At 42.3% G+C, this 13,851-nt stretch overlaps 1 protein-coding gene across 2 annotated transcripts in view; it reads right to left on the bottom strand.

Annotated features, from left to right (window-relative positions):
* The window catches only part of LOC126184906 (leucine-rich repeat protein 1-like), a 128,706-nt gene that overhangs the window by 84,365 nt on the left and 30,490 nt on the right, over positions 1–13,851 (bottom strand). The window contains exon 1 of one of the 2 annotated variants that reach the window (XM_049927560.1): positions 10,185–10,736. The exons of the other annotated variant lie outside the window; for it this stretch is intronic. The gene's annotated coding sequence lies outside the window, so the exon portion shown is untranslated. Of the gene's footprint in view, positions 1–10,184; positions 10,737–13,851 lie in introns of those variants that run through there. 2 annotated transcript variants of the gene reach the window in all.

The raw sequence follows: 13,851 nt of genomic DNA, 5'->3' as shown, positions 1-13,851 counted from the left end.
TGTTTGTTCCACTTTAAGTTGTTCATAATTATAATTCTTAGGTATTTAGTTGAATTTACAGCCTTTAGATTTGACTGATTTATTGTGTAACCAAAGTTTACGGATTCCTTGTAGCGTTCATGTTAATGATCTCTCACTTTTCATTCCTTATGGCCAATTGCTAATTTTCACACCATACCAATATCTTATATAAATTGTTTTGCAATTTGTTTTGATCTTCTGATGACTATTAGTCAATAAACGACATCATCATCTAAAAACAATCTAAGACAGCTGCTCAGATTGTCTCCTACATCATTTATATAGATATGGAACAGCAGAGGGTCAATAACACTACCTTGGAGAACGCCAAAAATCACTTGTGTTTTACTTGATGACTTTCCATCAGCTACCACGAAATGTGATCTCTCCGACAGGAAATTATGAATCCAGTCACATAATTGAGACGATATTCCATAAGCACGCTATTTCACTACAAGTCACTTGTGTGGTACAGTGTCAAAAGCCTTCTGGAAATCTAGAAAAACAGAATCAATTTTAAATCCCTCATCAACAGCACTAAACACTTCGTATGTGTAAAGAACGAGCTGTGTTTCAAATGAATGATGTTTTCTACAACTATGTTGACTGTGTGTGAATAGACGGTTCTCTTCAAAGTAATACACAATGTTCGAACACAATATACACTCTAAAATCCTGCTGCATACCGCCATTAATGATATGGACCTGTAATTTAGTGGATTACTCCTACTACTTTTTCTGAATATTGGTTTGACTTGTGCAACTTTCCAGCCTTTAGGTACGGATCTTTCATCAAGCTAGTAGTTGTATATGATTGTCAAGTATGGAGCTATTGCATCAGCATTATCTGAAAGGAACCTAACTGGTATACAGTCTGGACCAGAGGACTTACTTTTATTAAGCAATTTAAGTTGCTTCACTACTCCAAGGCTATCTGCTTCTACGTTACTCATGTTGGCAGCTGTTATTGATTCGAATTCAGGAATATTTACTTCTTCTTCTTTGGTGAGGGAATTTCGGAAGCCTGTGTGTAGTAACTCTGCTTTGACAGCACTGTCGTTAATAGTGTTTCCATTGCTTTCACACAGAGATGGCATGGATTGTGACTTTTTCAGATGAGATTATCTCGAAAACTATATATCGGGTAAAAATAGTGGGTAAGGCCAAGTTCGTAAGCTCAAAGGGGGACATCAAATGATACTACACGTGACCCCCATCCCCCGCCCCCTTGAGTGAGGTGGGGGGACAACTTTTAAATCTTAAATGGAAACCCCCCGTTTTTTTATTGCAAATTTGGATTCTTCATAAAAAAGTAATCAAGTTTTGTCTGAAACATTTTTTTAAACCATTGACAGGTGGCGCTGAAATCGAGAAAAAAGTAAAGTTGGGTTCAAATGGCTCTGAGCACTATGGGACTTAACTTCTAAGGTCATCAGTCCCATACAACTTAGTACTACTTAAACCTAACTAACCTAAGGACATCACACACATCCATGCCCGAGGCAGGATTTTAACCTGCGACTGTATCGGTCGCGTGGTTCCAGACTGTAGTGCCTAGAACCGCTCGGCCAATCCGGCCGGCTGTAAAATTGGGGAAGAACTCCAATTTATTTAGAATGATCCGAGAAGGATGCATCAAATCAATACAAAATGTGCACCAATTCTTTCATTACGCAAAATTAAGCTTTTTTTCCGAAATGTATCCTACCCGCCACAGTTTTTGATGGAGGGAGGCAGAATGGTATTAAAATCTCATTAGGGATCTCTTCACAATTGCATTACTCACCTGACTGTGGCGTTACCATGGCCCAACTGCGAACTATGGCTCAGTATAAAGGTCGGTGCAATGCGATCAGATGTCACTTCACTTTCAGATTGTGAACCGTAAACATCAACCGATGGAAGTAAATTATTCTTTAGCGAAACATGGCTCACTATCCTCCCACAGAGATTGTTGATATGATGTTAATTTTAGGTGAATGCCATGACAATTATGCTGCAGCTGCACAGTTGTATGTGTACGGTTTCCCAAACAGACGACACCCAAGTGAAAACATTATTCGAAACTGCACTCAATGAGATCAAAATGGATACGTGTACCATCCACCTCGTCATCGCAAATACAATGAAAATGACGCTCGTACCCTTACCGTTCTCGCCCATGTTCAACTGGTCCCGAAATTAGTAGTCATGCGATTCAGAGACAAACTAGAATACCGAAATCAACTATTTTGATGATTTTTGATGGCACGTAAGTATCCTGCACATCATATCACACTGACAAAGGCATTAACGGCGAAAGATGCGCAAATACGTGTGCATTTCTTCCAATGGGCCTTGGAAATGATAAGAGGTGACAATGATTTTTTTTAGATATGTTATGTTCCGATGAAGCCACATTCAAAAACAATGGTGAATTAAATCATCATTATCGGTCCCCTGTCAATCCACACTGGCACAGACCCACTGACAATTGACACAAATGGTCGTTAATATTCTGGTATGGAATTTTAAACAGTTACTTGATAGGACCCTATTTTTTTGACTTAAATGTTACAGGGGAATCTTATTTACAACTTCTCCGCAATGATTTGTGGGAGCTAACGGAAGATGTTGATTTAGAAGCTAAGCAACGAATGTGGTTCCAACAGGATGGAGCAGCTCCCCATTATGCTAAAAATGTGCAGAAAATTATAATTTTACAGTACCCTGGTCAGTGGATAGGACGTGGTGGACCAATTCAGTGGCCTCCACGTTCACCAGACATAACATCTCCTGATTTTTTTTTTTTGTGGGGTTACTTAAAAAATATTGTTTATGAAAGACAGCCCACAAACAGAAACGATATGGAACAATGCATTCGAAGAGCGTGTGGAGCCATACCAGGGGATGTGCTGCTCAAAACTGTGGGACAACATTCACAGACGATTTACTTTAAGCACTGAAGCAAATGGGGATAATTTTGAACAATTTCTTCATGGCTAATTTTATTAATTAAGCACACCAAATTTGTGAGAGGCAAGGGGACTCACACTAATGAATAACCCCATGGGAACATCATTCTACTACGTGCATGTCGTCGTTCCTGAGTAACACTGAAAGTAGGATACAGTACATTTTGTACAAAAATAGCTTAATTTGGTGTAACGAAAGAATTGGTGCACATTTTTTATCCATTTGATGCGTCTTTCTCAGAAAATTCTACATAAATCAGAGTTCTTCCCCAATTTTAATTTTTCTCGATTTCAGCACCATCTGTCAATGGTTTAAAAAAAAAAAATATTTCAAACAAAACTTGATCACTTTTTTATGGAGAATCCGAATCTGCAATAAAAAATAGGAGTTTCCATTTAAGATTTAAAATTTGCCCCACCCCACCCAAGGGGGTGGGGGCTGGAGGTCATGTGTAGTATCATTTGATGTCCCCCTTTGAGCTTACGAACTTATCTTACCCACTATTCTTACCCGATGTATAGTTTTCGACATAATCTCATCCGAAACTTCAGATGGACCACCCTGTAGTTTTATACTTTAATATTGTTTTGGGTTTTTCTGCCTTTTCTGCATGTCATCTGTGACTTGTATTCTTACACTAGCCACATTTCCCACATTGATCTGCTAGCAGTTGTCGCAATCATGTGTTGTTGGGTGCTGGCTAAATAATCTTTGATAATATGACCGATATGCATTTATTCTTAATATTTCTCAAATATAATATCACTATCCTTGACAGAAACAGTATCACCACATTATACGTCACAAACAATTCAATTCTCAGACCCCACCCTGGAGCACAAATTAATTTCCTATATGCAACAACAATGTAAACCAGCCATGCCCATGCTTTTCCTCCTACGTATCTTGCACAGTATGCTACTGTGGCCAACTCAGCACAAGGCTCTTCAGGTTGAGCAAAGAAGTTTCCATGTTTACATTCGCAAATGTAACGCCACTCTTGTGACTCCTACAATGAGAACATGACCTCCCACATCATCCGAAGCCCCAGTAAAGTTACTTCTGTGTATTAGACACCCTCCCATTAAGGTTTCAACTCTGTGATGCACAAACTGTTTTGATATGGTTTAGTGAAAATCCATAACAAAGCACTGATAGCTGTGACACCAGAAAACACATTGTTCCCAAACCCTTATTTCGATTTATAACTATCCCTAAAGACTTGGTTTGCCAGCCACCTACATTAATCACAGTTTATGAAGGGATACATAACTTGAGGTATATGTTTTAACCCTACCTTATAAACTACCACCGCCCCTGCACTAAGTCCATTCAATCACTTAATATATACCTGCCCAATAGAATAGTCAGTTACCAAGTACTGACTCCTTATTCAAATGTCATAAATTACGGCACAAAAGTTACAAATGCCCATTAAAGTGATGAATACTCTGGGTGTTGCATTCCTACATCAATAGTCAATCAGGTGTTTTGTAAAAAAAAAAAAACTTCCCAAAGGAGACATATGCTGTGTCTTTTCTTTCTTTTACGCATGGTGGGTTAGCCAACCTTACACATGTAACTTATGTCACCTAGCATATGATTTTAAACGTGTGCACAGCTACTGATCATGTATGGTGAGTGAGTAGGCAGAATTTACAGTGCGATAGGACTGTATAGCAATGCCCCCTACCCCTTACCATGGGCCACTGTGCATTGCCCTAACTATGTGAACACTATGCATGCCCTGGCAGTTGTGGGAAAGAGAGATGAGGTTATGATAGTACTTAATTTAAGTACTATACAACTGCATATTTGTGGTAGAGGATCTGCCAATGACACGTGTGACTTCCCATATTCGTATACTCCAAAGGTTGGTTGGTTGGTTGGTTCGTTCGTTCGTTTAAAAGAGGGGGAAAGGGACCAAACTATGAGGTCATAGGTCCCTTGTTCCTAATAAAACAATGCCACAAGTGTGAGAATAAAATAGATGAGACATATGAGGTGTTCAGAAAGTCTCTCCGCAGTGTGGAATGATTGTTAGCTGTGTGTGCCATATGCGCAGTGAACATACCGAAATGAAACTCGGTGAAATACAAGTTATTAATTTATTGAATATTCATTTTTACTGAGATAAACGAAACAGTGGAATGTTGGGAGAGTCCACTTGAAGGTAAGCAACCCAGGCAGGTGAACAATCATACGGCACTGCAGAAAGACTTTTTGACCACCCCGTATAACACAAAACGGAAAAAAAAACGAAAGACCACAAGTCGAAGGGAAGGCAATGAACACTAAGAGGAACAAAAACAGGACAAGAGAACAACAGAGAGATGCAAGAAACAGTTAGAAGGGAGTAAAACAAGGAAACAGATTACAGTGGCTGGCCGACCACGAAAATAAAAAGGAAAAGCCAGCCACCCTGCAACACATTAAAACCTTCACCCTAAAAGCAATAGGGTGGAGGACACAGAGGGACAAAGAACAGGCACTAAAACTCAGATTGAACGATAAAACCCACCCTCACAGATGAAACGTAAAACTAAATCAGCCAATGAGGCGTTGTCTGCTAAAATCAATGATAATGAGTCCGGCAACCGAAGATGAAGCCACAGGGCAGCCAAAGAAGGACATAACAGAAGAATATGGGCCACTGTCAACTGGGCACCGCACTGACACTGAGGTGAGTCTTCACGGTGCAGGAGGTAGCCGTGGGTCGCCCATGCATGGCCAATGCACAGCCTGCAGAGAACCACAGAGTCTCTGCAAGATGCCCTCATCAAGGACTTCCACACGTTCGTGGTCCCCTTAATGGCTTGCAGTTTGTTGTGCACACCGAGATTTTGTCATTCCATCTCCAAAAGCTGAAAAACCTTGCAGCGTAATAACGAACGCAGGTCAGTTGTGGGGATGCCCACCTCCAGAAATGGTTTCCGTGTAGCCTGTTTGGCCAGCCTGTCAGCAAGTTCATTTCCTGGGATTCCAACGTGACCAGGGGTCCAGACGAACACCACTGAACGACTGGACCGTTCCAGGGCACAGATGGACTCCTGGATGGACACTGCCAAAGGATGACAAGGGTAGCACTGGTCGATAGTTTTCAAGCTGCTGAAGAAGTCAGTATATAAAAGGGCATGAACAGAGATTCTGAAGTGCATGAGAAATGGCCACTAGCTCTGCAGTGAATACACTGCAGCCATCGGGTAAGGAATACTGTTCAATATGGCTGCCATTAACGTAGGCAAAGCCAACGAGACCATCAGCCATTGAGCCATCGGTGTAAACCACTTCAGAGGCCCAGAACACGTCAAGATTCGAGAGGTAGTGACAGCGGAGAGCTGCAGGGTTAATGGAGTCCTTAGGGTAACATGAAAGGTCCAGACGAAGCTGTGGCCGAGGAGTACACCATGGAGGTGTACATGAATGGACTGCAAGTAGAGGTGGTAAAGGGAAGGACTCCAGTTCAGAGAGAAGGGACCGCATGCAAACCGCTATCGTTAGCTCCGACCTGGGCCACCGATGCTGGAGATGGACTGCCACGGGCAGGAAAAGGAGACGGTAATTTGGATGCTCAGGTGAACTACGAATGCGTGCTGTGTAATCGGTGAGCAGTTGCACACGTCTGATCTGCAATGGAAGGACCCCCGCCTCCACCAGTATGCTGGTCCTCGGACTCTTCTTAAAAGCTCCTGTCACTAGTCAGACCCTGCAGTGGTGCACAGGGTTGAGAAAATGCAACGCTGAAGGCACTGCCAAATCATAAGCCATACTCCCATAGTTAAATCGGGATTGGACAAGGACTCCATAAAGCCGCACCAGCGTAGAGCGATCTGCGTCCCAATTGATGTTGCTCAGGCAACAGAGGGCATTGAGGTGCTGCCAGCACTGCTGCTTAAGCTGACGAAGATGAGGGAGCCAAGTCAATCAAACGTCAAAAACCAGTCCTAGGAATCAATATGTTCCCACTACAGTGAGCGGATCGTCATTAAGGTAAAGTGGTGGTTCCGAATGAACGGTACGATGCGAACAGAAGAGCATGACACACGACTGCTGCTGAAAACTGGAAGTCGTTGGCTAGAGCCCATGAGTGCGCCGTGTGGATGGCTCCCTGCAGGCGCTGCTCAGCAACACCAGTACTGGAGCAGCAGTACAAAATGCAGAAGTCATCTGCATACAGAGAAGGTGAAGCAGAGGGCCCAACAGCAGCTGCTAGACCGTTAATGGCCACTAAAAATAGAGAGACACTTAATACAGAGCCCTGCGGGACTCCATTCTCCTGCGGGACTCCATTCTCCTGGATATGGATGGAACTATGGGAGGCACTAACTTGGACATGGAAAGTACGAAGCGACATGAAGTTTTAGATAAAAAATCGGGAGCGGGCCCCAGAGGCCCCACTCATACAATGTAGCAAGGACGTGATATCACCAGGTCATGGTCATATGCTTTAAGTAAGTAAGAAAAGACGGCAACCAGGTGTTGCCATCTTGAAAAGACTGTTGGGATGGCAGACTCGATGGATTATCAGTGATAGAGCGACCCTGGTGGAAGCTGCCCTGACATGGAGCCAGCAGGCCACATGACTCCAGGACCCAACCCAACTGCCAACATACCATACGTTCCAGCAGCTTACAAAGAACATCGGTGAGGCTGATGGGCCAATCGCTATACACATCAAGCGAGTTTTCACCAGGTTTGAGCACTGGAATGATGCGCTCCTGCCATTGTGATGGAAAGACACCATCGCACCAGATCCAGTTGAAGATGACGAGGAGATGTCACTTGTAGACAGATGTTTAATCATCTGGCTGTGGATCCGATCAGGCCCAGGAGCTGTGTCGGGGCAATGTGCAAGGGCACTGAGGAGCTCGCACTCTGTAAATAGGGCGTTAGAGGATTCACTGCGGCGTGTAGTGAATGAGAGGACATTCCCTTCCAGCCACATTTTGAGAGTGCGAAAGGCTGGGGGGGGGGGGGGGGGGGAGAGGGGGGTAATTCTCCGACGCAGAGGCTCGAGCAAAGTACTTAGCAAAGTGCTTGGAAATTGCATCTGTGTCGGTAGATAACACGCCATTTATAGTAACACCAGAGACACCTGTTGGGGCCTGGTACCCGAAAAGACGTTTGTCTTTGCCCAGACTTGGGACGGTGACATATGGCAACCAATGGTCGAGACGTATCTCTCCCAACACTTCTGCTTCTGTTGTTTGATAAGATGGCAAACATGGGCACGGAGCCATTTAAAGGGTATGAGGTGCTCCACGGAAGGGTGCCGCTTATGCCACTGCAGAGCTTGCTGACGCTCCTTAATTGCTTCAGCGACTTCCAGCGACTACCAAGGGACTGCCTCACGCCTTGGGCACCCTAAAGAGTGAGGGATCGCGTTTTCTGCCGCAGAAACAATTGTTGTAGTCACCTGTGCAACCATCACATCGATGTTAGCGTGTGGGGGAGATTCAATGGTGACAGCAGAGGTGAAAGTTACCCATTCCGCCTTGTTTAAAGCCCATCTGGGCAGGCGTCCATGGGCCTGATGCTGGGGCAGTGACAGGAAGATGGGGAAGTGGTCACTACCACACAGGTAGTCATGTGCTCTCCAGTGGATAGATGGGAGAAGTCCTGGGCTGCAAATTGATAAATCAATGGCCGAGTAACTACCATGAGCCACACTGAAATGTGTGGTGGCCCCAATATTTAAGAGGCAGAGTTCGAACTGAGACAGTAAAGTTTCGACATCTCTGCCTCGGCCAGTAAGCATGGTGCCACCCCACAAGGGGTTATGGGCATTAAACTCTCCCAAAAGTGGGAAAGGTTTAGGGAGTTGATCAATCAGTGCATCTAATACATTAACGGGTACTGCACCATCTGGAGGAAGATATACATTGCAGACAGTTATTTCCTGCTTCATCCTTATTCTGACAGGCACAGCTTCAAGAGGGATTTGAAGGGGGCCAGGTTCCCTACAGACTGAGTTTAGAACATTAATGCAAACTCCACCTGATACTCTATTATAGTCGCTACGGTTCCTGTAATATCCTTTATAGCCATGTAGGGCAGGGGTCTGCATTTCCGGGAACCAGTTTTCCTGGAGGGCAATGCAAATAGCAGGTGTAAAGCTTAACAGTTGCCGTTGCTCAGCCAGGCAGTGGGAAAAAACTGCCTCAATTACACTGGAGAATCATGACGTCATGAGACTGGGAAAGCATGGAACATTCAATGAGGCAGTTTACGCCTCAGAGTCACCTGCTGCCACCGACGTTTTGCTTGAGCAGTCTATATCCATTGTGTCTGAGGATCTGGCGAGATCTAGGTCCTCAGTGGACACCAAAATCTCCACCCTATCCTCAGACGCAGAGCTTGGGGGTAGTGGTGATGTGGGTGCCACCACAATTTATTTGGTCTTAGGGGTTTTCCTTTTGGATTTCTCTTACTGCTCCTTGGGTTTCCATGGCTTGGGAGGACTTCACTGGCTCAGTCTCCGGGACTGAAGATGAGTGTGAAGCCCTACAACCAGCTGCTTTTGGGCTCTTCAGCCACTGGTGGGTGTCATCTTTCCTACTAGCAGAAACCTGGGAAGGGAATGACCCAAGGGACCACTTCCTAGCAAGAGCAGCCGAAGAAGACTTACCCCACTATGGTGGTGGTGGTGGTGGTGGTGGTGGTGGTGGTGGTGGTGGGGGGGGGGGGGGGGGAGGGTTGCTCCCGAAGTAGGTGATGCAGGAGCAACAGGGAGGGAAATGCCTCCCACCCCCCACCATCCAAGACCACCTACAATACATCAGACCACAACACAGAAACCAAGATGGCAGCAGTCTTAGGTCAAGTATTTCAGTGGGACCCTAACACGAATTATTTACAAACTTCATAAATGGAAAGTAAATTCTAAATTGCACAAGAAATGTCATATTGTTATTTATTTTTCTATATTCAAACGTAAATAAAAAGTTGTTACTTAAGTCACGAATTATGTAATAAGTACTATGACGAAGTAAAATTAGGATATGCAACTCAAAATCAAATACAAACAACTACTACACAACACATGTAAATGGCATATTTGGACACTAATAATAATTTGCAAAATAGAAGCTACATAGCAATAATAAGTGAAGCATGTAACTAAAGCTCAAAATTGTATTAAACAATATACAGTAAATTCTAGTCACTGTCATTATGTAATATGCTAGAAGTGGTTTGACTTTGAGTACCTGTTGGATTTATTTGCTGCTCAGCTTGGCCACTTTGCGTTTTTGTTATTTTTGCTGCAATGTCTTCATGAGCTCCTTTTTTGTTTTACTAGTGTTTGAGCAATTTCCTTTGAAACACACTTTCATTCGAGTTTTGTGTAATTATTAATAAAAATATTTGAAAGCATTTAATACTTTTCTTGATTATTGTCTTTAAAGGAATGCCACATTTGCACACAACACTGATGTTACTAATGGCATTTTCACGCAATTCAGTTCCTAAGGCAAGTACTGCATCTCTTCGATTTTTAAGTTTGAGAAATTCTGATTCATATGTGCTGCTAATCAGAACTCGAAAAAGTTTATATATATTACAACACAACGAAATCACTATAGAAGGACACTTCAATCCTCCACGATTCAGTTAGTTGAGATAGGAAAGGAGTTCTTTGGTTTCACACTGCAACAAAATTTCATTCTCTGTGACATTTCTTCACAACCTGAACATTTTCCACCTTTTCGCAGCTTTTCAAGTGCTGTTTTGCTGGTGCAGCTAGCAATACAAACCAAGATTTTCAAATCTTCATGCATCAAGGGAATGTTTGCTAGCTCCTCTAGAGCAGGTTCTAATTTATCTAAATTTTCATACATTTGATGTTTTATGCTGCAATTTACTTTTGCTGCAAAATCATTTAATGTAAATTCACCATGTTTAGTAGATCTGAGCTTTGGTAGACCTACTACTTTGAGTTTCCTCTTAGATTCCAAGATTTGCTCAACTGAAACTTTATATGTGCAGCCACTTAGCCTTCTATAAGCTCCAAATCTTGCTTCTAAAGCATCAGTGTGTAATTTTGCTGTAAGAATGTAGGACCAGTTGTAAGTATAAAAAATATATCTGCATAACTGAACTGTTGTTGCAAGTGTGTGAGAGAAAGCAGTATATGTTTCATTGGTTAGTTTTCCATGAGTAGGCAATACATGCCAGATGTCAAGATATGTTTTCAAATTTTCAAGAAACAGAAGTTTGGAGTCAGTAGGTCCAGTGATTGGGCTAGAATTATCATCTGATGTGTATTTACCTTTCATGGGATGCTGTACATTAGAAATTGTCCACCATATAATGATTAATTTTAAAAACTGAATAGTGCCATCAGAAATCTCAATCCCCGACTTTTCAAAATTTCTCGTGCTGCCACATTTTTAGAATCAAAATTTAGGGTAACATTCTGTCTCTCAATACACGTTGGATATACTGCCTTTGTCACTAGCTTTGGGGCAAGTTTCAACAGCTTATTTTTCTCAGAATGAAACAGGTTCCTCAAATCTGAAAACTTTGCTTCACTGACAGTATATTCACATGCAGCATTCCCTTAATCACTGTGTAGAAAGGTATTGATGAAAGCAAATGTATCCTCAATATTTGACATTAAGAAGGATTCATTTTTTCCATTCAACCAGTTATTTCTAATGCACTTAAGCAAGTGCACACTGTCAAACAGAAGAAAGAGAAATTTGGATGGAGCAATTGGATTTGTAATACACGGCTGTAAAATGTCACCACACATAAGCTGATACATTTTCCTATTAGTGGTACGGTTATCTGCTACCAGGCATATAACATCATATCCAACTTCATGCATTAACTTTAATACATCAATTGTCATTCTCAGTAGTGTATCAGAATTAACATTTTTTACAGGAAAGAGAGCTATTACTTCTTTATAATCAGAATGTAGAGATGATGCCATGAAAACCTGCATTGTACCTGCTGTTGTAGTACCTTTCCTGCCTTGTAAGAGAATTTTGAGTTAACATAAACTTCACCTAGCATCAGTGAAATTACCTTATTACTTTCCTGAAGAAATTATTTTTCCCCCCTCAAAAAAGCTACCTGTAATGGACCAATACAAGGTTTGTTTGAACACTTTTGCATAGAAACTGCCTTAAATAGACAGGATGAGGTAATGTTAACACATTTGTTTTTCTCAAGTGATGGTAGGCACCAGGAAATGAAAAGCAAATGGTTGATGCCCATATCAAAAGCTCAGGGGAATATGTAGTTTGCTTTGTTATTGAAAGTCGTAATTGCTCCAAAACAAATTCTATTTTAGGGGCTATTTCATCATCAAAATCACTTCCAGCTTTCAGTGCTTGTTTGAGAACATTGACTACAATTATAATCTTGTCAATGGTGCCAATAGAGTTATCTGTGAAACCATTTAGGTGATTCACTAGATTGTCAAATTTCATCCACTTGTCACATTTCAAGATTTCTGTAGGCAAACACTTTTACTTCCAAGGAACATGATATCTTGAAGCATACTGAAACTAATGGCACATCACTGACTGAATCTTCGTTTAATTTAATGAAAGATGCGTAGTCATCCTTTACTAAAAGTGTAAATGGAAAAACATTCCTTTTCTGCACTTCACTTTCGAAATGCTGAAAGTCAGGTATATTGTCATTTTCGCACCAATTACTGAAACTACATTCATCACATTCCAGTAGATGTTGAACACGATCTTCAAGATTCTTCATTTCCTTAGAAATTGGTACTGTGTGATATGAAGGTTGATTAGGAACGATAGTTGGAATTGCATCATTTGTTAGTTTTGGTATTTTTCATGGCACACGTATTGGTTCACTATTTTCCACAGGAAAAATGTCTTCCCTAACGACAGGTTCAAAATGCTTAATGCATACCACAGTTTTATTGTTCACTTCAAAATTATCACTATGAATTAGTTTAATCCATTTGTTCCTCCAAGCTGTTTCTTTGGGAAACTTAAATGTTGAGGTATCATATGTTTTGCCGTAATTGGATTTACATTCTGGTACACAACAGCTATGACCCATCGCAAGAACAGTTTACACTTTAAATTATGCCAAACTTACTAGAGAATCTAGAAAATAAATACTAGCGTAGCACTTGTGACGACATTCACAGAATATAGCATAAATAATAGGTAGTAATAAATGCTTTTACTTCTCTTGAACATCAGGTATACAATGTTACACACACACTTTATGGAAACACAAGCACGCTGGTTTGTTTCCCCCACGATTGCCACCCTTGTCAACTATCGATATCTGCCTTAAGGTCTGATTTATTGTAGGTGGTCTTGCACCATCAAGGGGGCAGGTGTAGTCTTCCGGCTCTGAAAGGTGACTTAGGTTGGTGGTGCCAGAACTGTTGTAGCGGCGGCGGCGTAAGATGATGTCATACGCACAGGATGCAGGCGTTCAAATTTTCTCTTAGCCTCAGTGTAGGTCAGTTGGTCCAGGGCCTTGTAATCCATGATTTTCCTTTTTTCTGGAGAATCCTGCAGTCTGGCGAGCAAGGCGAATGGTGCTCTCCGCAGTTGACACAGATGGGAGGTGGGTCATATAGAGTATTGGGATGTGATGGGCGTGACACTGGAAGTACAGCGGAAAGACATATGGCTGAACTTCCAGCACTTAAAGCACCGCACCGGGGGAGGGATATAGGGCTTTAGATCATAGCGGTAGACCATCACCTTAACCTTCTTGGGCAACGTATCACCCTCGAAGGCCAAGATGAAGGCACCGGTGGCAACCTGATTATTATCTCTTGGACCCCGGCGGACACGCCGGAGTTATGCCCATGACTGGGCAGAGGCTGCTGTTTTGATTAAGAAACCCAGATCTCCACCTCCCCAAACT

The sequence above is a fragment of the Schistocerca cancellata genome, chromosome 4 (genome assembly GCF_023864275.1).
Source record: "Schistocerca cancellata isolate TAMUIC-IGC-003103 chromosome 4, iqSchCanc2.1, whole genome shotgun sequence".
Taxonomy (NCBI): Eukaryota; Metazoa; Arthropoda; class Insecta; order Orthoptera; family Acrididae; genus Schistocerca; species Schistocerca cancellata.
This window is presented reverse-complemented; position numbering and strand designations above follow the sequence as displayed.